Below are 6,207 nucleotides of genomic sequence, written 5' to 3'. Positions count from 1 at the left end.
TGCCCCGCGCTATCTGAAGCCTGGCAAGGGAGTAAGGGAGGGGAGGCGCTCCTGGACCTGGGCAGCTTTAGGTACAGTCCCAGGCACGTAGGAGGATTTCCACTTCTGAGCCATGGAAGCAGAACTTGACTTTTCCTTTCCAGATGTAGCTAATATTCAGAAAGGGAATCTAGCACCTGCCGTCCAGATTTGAACACCTCACAATTCAGGAGTGCTCAAGCTCAATTTGAGCGGCTACTTCATTTCTCCCAAATCAAATACACTGATCCACTGTAACTTGCTGTAGAAAAAGTAGATAAAATTGAGCAAGAAATGCTTCCCAGTGGTTTTTAGGACTGGAATTGCTATTTTCAACAGCCAGTGCTTTTTTTTTTTTAAGGTGGTTGAAAAGGAAGACAGTGATATTGCATTGGAAAATTACCCATAGAAACAAAGAGTGGAAGGAAAGAATAATAACGGCACCTCAACTTTTCCTCATTGATGGAAGACAGTCTTATAATATGCATCTAGATATCCTCCAATCACACAAGCTGAAAATTGCTCCTCTTTACTGCAGTTCTGTAACCATATGGGAACCAATCCTGTCTGTGTTTTGTGCACATCCAAAATTCCTGCTGAATGACCCGCCCTGGGAGCAAGTCACCGGTGACCAAGGGCTGGGGCAGAAAGAGGGTGCAGGTGGGGGAGGGGGGGAAGAGCCCAGGGCTGGGGTAGCAGGGGCTGGGGGAGCACTGGTGGGGGAGAAGGGGGGGTGCCCAGAGCTGGTGCAGCACGGGGTGTGTGTGAGCTCAGGCCTGGGGTGCCAGCAGGTGCGGGTGGGGGGGAGAGCCCAAGGATGAGGCGGCAGCGGGTGTGGAAAGGGGGAAGCCCAGAGGTGGGGCAGCAGGGGTGCAGATGGGCAGGGAGAGCCCAGGGCTGGGGCAGCAGCGGGGTGTGGGAGGGAGCCCAGGGCTGGGGTGGGGCAGCCAAATTTTATTTTGCCTGGAGTGGCAAAAAACCTAGAGCCGGCCCTGTCTCCAGCCCTGCCATCCCCTGCCACACCTCCCTGCAGCCCTGCCTGAAGCCAGTCCGCCCCACGCACCCGTCTCCAGACAGCCCTGCATCCCTTGCCGTGCCTGCAGCCAGACCCTACCTCCAGCCAGCCCCTGCCCTGCCTCCAACCAGCCCCATGGCCACTGGTGCCCTGCAGTTCCCAGGGCAGTAACCCTGCACACCTGCTTCAATGAGGGGGGCAGGGAGCAGCTGGGACCCACACATGTGAAACGGAGGTCATTAATAACCAATTAACAACATATCTGACACAATGTACATAATATACAATTTTATTGTTTATATAGTTATGGAAAGTAAATAATACATGGAAGAAATGAAAGGCTTTCGTTTTACATTCTTTTTTTTGTTTTTTTTTAGTCATCCCTGCCAGGGCCCCGCCGAAAAATGTTCGAATTGGGCCCACACTTCCTAAAGCCGGCCCTTTAAGTGGCATACCCACACCAATCCTGTCTAGGGCGGGAAGCCGTAATCATAAGAGCCCTAACCCTAAAGCCAAATGAGAGCGATTTTTAAGGTGCATAGAAAACTTTGCGCTGAAAACTGGCATTAAAAAAAGGGTTTCTCAAGCAATAGTTTGCCTAGATCGGAGCAAAAATTGATAATTTTGGGGTTTTCAAAGAAAAAGGAATTTGTAAAAACTCTATTGTTCTTGGCAAATCCGTATTTCGGAGAAAAGGCTTCCATCACTCTTTTCATGAAGCTTATTAATAAAACATTCATTTTTCCAATTAAAAAGGCTTTTCCAATGAGAAATAATACAGTTGAAAATGTTTTACTAAGAGAGCACCAACTTTGGAAGAAAATAGTTCCTTTGTGTTTCAAAAGCTGTTTTTCAGTCCCTAAAATAGTCATTATTTTGCTCAAAAACAGGGTCGATTTCAGTGAAATCTGTTTTCCTTCGAATGAAACCTTTTTTCCTCTGGCTTTCTTTTCTTTTAAGACTTTCTTTTTATGAGAAGTCAATTTCCTTTCAGAGAAAAAAGATTTAACTGCCAGAGTTGATCCTTTTTCTCCCCAAAAATGATTTTCCATGTAAATAGCGTTTAACAAGTTCCTTTTTCTTTTTCAACAGAACAAGAAATTCTTGTGCCGAGAGAAAGCGCAGAGGAAAACGTATTAACTGGAAGGCATCCACATTTCATATGAAAAATAAGAGCGGCAGGAAACTTTATTGCTACAGAACACCATCTTTTCAGAGACAAGAGACATTTTTCCAGAAAAAGTTGGTTTTTTTTCTAGGAGACCCAAGTCAACACTATTAGTTTTAATTGGAAAAGCATTTCTAAGTAATAGCACTATGTTTTGCTTCTATGAGTCTTCCAGCAATCAGACCCAGTTTCTCCCCAAACTTGATATTTTTCAAGTAACGATGGATTACGAAGGTCCTTTTTTTAGTACAAGAAACTACTGTGCAGAGAAAAAGCGTGGTGGAAAACGAATTCACTGGAAGGAATACAGATCCAGCCTAAACATAAGCGTTTTGTATCAAGAGCCGCAGGAAACTCTATTGCTAGAGACTTTTCAGAGAAAAAGAGATATTTTTCCTGAACGAGTTGTTTTTCCCTAGGAGAACCAAGTCAACGTTATTAGCGTTCAATGGAAAAGCATTTCTAACCGAAGTCCTTTTTTTAGCACACCAAACTACTGTGCATAGAAAAAGCATAGAGGAAAACGTTTTCACTGGAAGGAATACAGATTTCTTCAGAAACATAAGCGTTTTGTATCCAGCATGTCAGCAAACTTTATTGCTACAGAACACCGTCTTTTCAGAGAAATCAGATATTTTTCCTGAATAAGTTGTTTTTCCCTAGGAAACTTTTCAAGTATCTATGGATTTTCTTAGTACAAGAAACTAGTGCAGAGAGAAACTAGGGGAAAACGTATTCACTGGCAAGAATACAGATTTCATCCGAATGATAAGTGTTTGGTATCAAGAGCAGCAGGAAACTTTATTGCTACTGGACACCGTCTTTTCAGAGAAAAGAGATTTTTTTTCCTGAATGAGTTGTTTTTCCCTAGGAGAACCAAGTCAAGGTTATTAGCGTTCAATGGAAAAGCATATTTGAATAACAACATCTTTGGCTAGAACAGTGTTCCAACTATAAGACCCTTTAACCTCCAACTTGATTTTTCAAGTAACTATGGAGAACCGAGGTCCTTTTCTTAGTACACTAGTGTGCTGAGAGAAACTAGCGGAAAACTTTTTCACTGGAAAAAATACAGATTTCTTCCGAAATCTAAGAATTTGGTATCAAGAGAAGCAGGACACTTTATTGCTACAGAACACCGTCTTTTCAGAAGAGACATTATTAAAGGCGCAAGAGCAAACTATTCCACTGCGTAGGAAAGATAGGAAGTATGGCAAGAGACCACCCTGGCTTTACCAGGAGATCTTCAATTATCTAAAAATCGAAGAAGAGTTCTACAAAAAGTGGGAACTAGGTCAAATTACAAAGAATGAATATAAACAAATAACACAAGTATGTAGGGATAAAAGTAGATAGGCCAAGGCACAAAACGAGATCAAACTAGCTAGAGACATAAAGGGTAACAAGAAAACATTCTACAAATACATTAGAAGCAAGAGCAAGACCAAGGACAGGGTAGGCACATTATTCAGTGAGGGGGAGAAAACAATAACAGAAAATGTAGAAATGGTAGAGGTGCTTAATGACTTGTTTCAGTTTTCACCAGGAAGATTGGTGGTGATTGGATGTCTAACATAGTGAATACCAGTGAAAATGAGGGAGGATCAGAGGCAAAAATAGGAAAAGAACAAGTTAAAAATTACTTAGACAAATTAGATGTCTTAAAGTCACCAGGGCCTGATGAAATGCATCCCAGAATACTCAAGGAGCTGACTGAGGAGATATCTAAACCATTAGCAATTATCTTTGAAAAGTCATGGAAGATGGGAGAGATTCCAGAAGACTGGAAAAGCGCAATTAGAGTGCCACTCTATAAAAAGAGAAATAAGGACAACCCAGGGAATTACAGACCAGTCAGCTTAACTTGTGTACCTGGACAGACAATGGAGCAAATAATTAAGCAATCAGTTTGAAAACATCTAGAAGAAAATAAGGTGATAAGTAACAGTCTGCATGGATTTGTCAAGAACAAATCGTGTCAAACCAACCTGATAGCTTTCTTTGACAGGGTAACAACCTTTGTGGGTAGAGGGGAAGCGGTAGATGTGGTATATCTTGACTATAGTAAAACTTTTGAAACTGTCTTGCATGACCTTCTCATAAACAATCTAGGGAAATGCAACCTGGATGGAGCTACAACAAGGTGGATGCAAAACTGGTTGGAAAACCATTCCCAGAGAGTAGTTATCAGTGGTTCAGTTATGCTAGAAGGGCTTAACAAGTAGGGTCCTGCAGAGATCAGTTTTGGGCCTGGTTCTGTTCAGTATCTTCATCACTGATTTAGATAATGGCATAGACCAGGGGTCGGCAACCTTTACTATCAAAAGAGCCATTTTGCCCCCTCTTCCACTAAAGAAAAATAGTCTGGAGCCGCAAAACATAACACTGCTTATAAACTTTTAAAAGTTTTAATCGTTTTTTTTTACCTGTTACAACAACAGAATACAACAAACAGAAGTGCAGTGTGCATGTGTAGGCCTACTTTGAAATAAATTAAACTCTGAACTATGCAGGCCTTTTTGAGTCCTTCCCGTATTTGTGTAAAATTAAAATAAAACGTAGCCCACTTTAATATAAAAAACATATAGTTGCAGCTTAGCAGTTTTAAAAAAGTAAACATAAAATTAGGAACGTTTATTGACAAGTCCATTTCAGTGTGCTCTCATCCTCTTCGGGTTTCATTCCATTTGTGCTCTTTAGCAAGAGTGGCCTTCTGACGGGCGACTTCTTCGAGATCCGCTGTCAGGCTTTTGAACTTGGACACCCATAAGTCTTTATCCGCTATGTCGGCCAGTTCAATTTCAAGATCGGGCTGACTTATCCCTGTGAATGCGGATATGTTCAGCAGGGATGGGTCGATGTCCAGCGGTGTGACAGGGAAGGACAGAGTGTTTTTTTTCCTTTCTGAACTCGCTGAATCTTTCTCCAAATGCAGCTTGCATTGCCATAATTGCACGGTGTAAATAATCACAATTTATGTGCTTGTTCTCTTCTTTGAACTCTCTCAGGGAGGGGAAGTGAGAGCGTACCTCTCTGTACATCTCTGGCAAACACTGTCATCTTGCGCTCAGACGCCAGAACATCCTCCAGCAACTGCAGGGCCGTGCTTCCCTTTCCCTGGAGATTTTTATTCAGCGTGTTTAAGTGACTTGTCATATCCTCCATGAAATAAAACCTTTCCAGCCAATCGAGGTCTCCCAGTTCGGGATAGCTGAGGCCTTTGCTTTCCAAGAAGGTTTTCACATGTTCCAGACAAGCAGCGAAGCGTTTCAGCACGTCTCCCCTTGACAGCCACCGAACTCTGTTGTGCAGCAGGAGATCCAAATATGCACTTTCGACTTCATCTAACCATGAACAAAACTGTCGGTGGTTTAACCCGTTTGCAATTATTTTGTTCACTATCTTAATAACGAGGTTAATCACTTCCACACATTCAGGGGGGAATGTTTGAGCGCACAGTGCTTCTTGGTGCAAGATGCAGTGAAACATCATCAGCTCTCGATCCAGCGACTTTTGAAGTAAATTCACAAAGCCCTTCTGTGCTCCTCTCATACTGGGTGCACCATCAGTAGACACTGACACCAGGTGAGTGGTGTTTATTCCTTTGGCTTTTAGACAACTCAAAACAGCCTCACAAATGTCCTGTCCCCGCGTTTGGCCCTTTAGCGGTATGAGTTCAATCAGTTCTTCCCATCAGAGTTCACATATCTGCATAACAGTGCTGTCTGCTCAATATCGTTTACATCACTTGACTCATCACAGGCAATTGAATATGCTTGAGCTGAATTGATGTAATCAATTTGCTTACTGGTGATGTTTGTTGCCATTTTAATGGTCCTGTCCTTGACGGTCTTTGCAGAGAGAGGCATTTCTTTAATTTTCTGAATAATTTCCTGTTTGTTTTTGAATTCGGAGAATAGATGCTCTGATATTTTTATGAACGATTCTTTCATGTATTCTCCGTCTGTGAACGGCTTCCCCCTCCTTACGATCCCATGAGCTGCCA

This window comes from Mauremys reevesii, linkage group 13 (genome assembly GCF_016161935.1).
Source record: "Mauremys reevesii isolate NIE-2019 linkage group 13, ASM1616193v1, whole genome shotgun sequence".
Lineage (NCBI taxonomy): Eukaryota > Metazoa > Chordata > Testudines > Geoemydidae > Mauremys > Mauremys reevesii.
This window is presented reverse-complemented; position numbering follows the sequence as displayed.